Source organism: Cebus imitator, unplaced genomic scaffold, assembly GCF_001604975.1.
Source record: "Cebus imitator isolate Cc_AM_T3 unplaced genomic scaffold, Cebus_imitator-1.0 Scaffold634, whole genome shotgun sequence".
Taxonomy (NCBI): Eukaryota; Metazoa; Chordata; class Mammalia; order Primates; family Cebidae; genus Cebus; species Cebus imitator.
In genome coordinates this window covers 781,767-782,850 of record NW_016107949.1, presented here as the reverse complement: position 1 = coordinate 782,850, position 1,084 = coordinate 781,767, and positions in this window count along the sequence as shown.

Sequence of the window (1,084 nt, the reverse complement as noted above, 5' to 3'; positions counted from 1 at the left end):
ATAACAGATGAAAATCTGGATTGACAGAAAGAAACAAAGAGCATAGGAAATGAAAAGTACATAGATAAGCATATAAGACTTTTATTGCTATTTAAATCTCTGTAAGTATAAGTCACTGTTTAAACAAACACAGCAACAAACTAGAAAGAGAAGGAAACTTCCTCAACTTGACTATGAGCAACTATGGAAACCCCAACATAGAGGATTAAACTGTGTCCTCAGAAATATATGTTCAAGTCCTGACTTCCGGTACCTGTAAATCTGGTCTCATTTGGAAATGAGTCTTTTCAGATGTTATCAAATTACAGCAAGATCATTCTGGGTTAGCAGGGGCCCTACATCTAAGGACTGAGATATTTACATGAGAAAAGGGAGGGTCTATTAGTCCTTTGTCCCACTGCTATAAACAACTACCTGAAGGCTGGGTGCTGTGGCTCACACCTGTAATCCCAGCACTGGGTGGCCGAGGCAGGTGGATCACGAGGTCAGGAGTTCAAGACCAACTAGGCCAACATGGTGAAACCCCATCTTTACTAAAACTACAAAAATTAGCCAGGCACAGTGGCAGGCACAAGTAATCCCAGCTACTCGGGAGGCCAAGGCAGAATGTTTTTATTTATTTTAAAAAAATAAAATATAAATAAAATAAAATAAATTTGGCTCACGACTGGGGCTCCCTATGACCTATAAGACCAAGAACAACTCCCTTTCTACATTCAAAGCTCTTCACAGTCTTCCCCAAACTCCTTCCACCTCTCTTCCCTATCTTTTATTATAGTTAGAGCCATTTGATTGATTTCCTGTTCTCCAAGCAGGCCAGTCACCTTTTTTGTTCAGACTTCTCCCTCTGCCTGGAATGTTCTTCTTCCCTTCCTCCCTGGGCAACTTCCCCCCATCTTCCAAGACCTAATGCAGAGGATGGGTTCACTTCAGGGTCCTCCCAGTATCTAGAATCCAGTCTGTCATTTTGGTGAATAATTAATAATTGTTATTATTTAATAATTAATCAGATCAAGGATATCTTCCCAGAGTATCCAACATAGACTCTCCCACCGCCCAGCCCTCCTGCTCCCTGCACATCTCC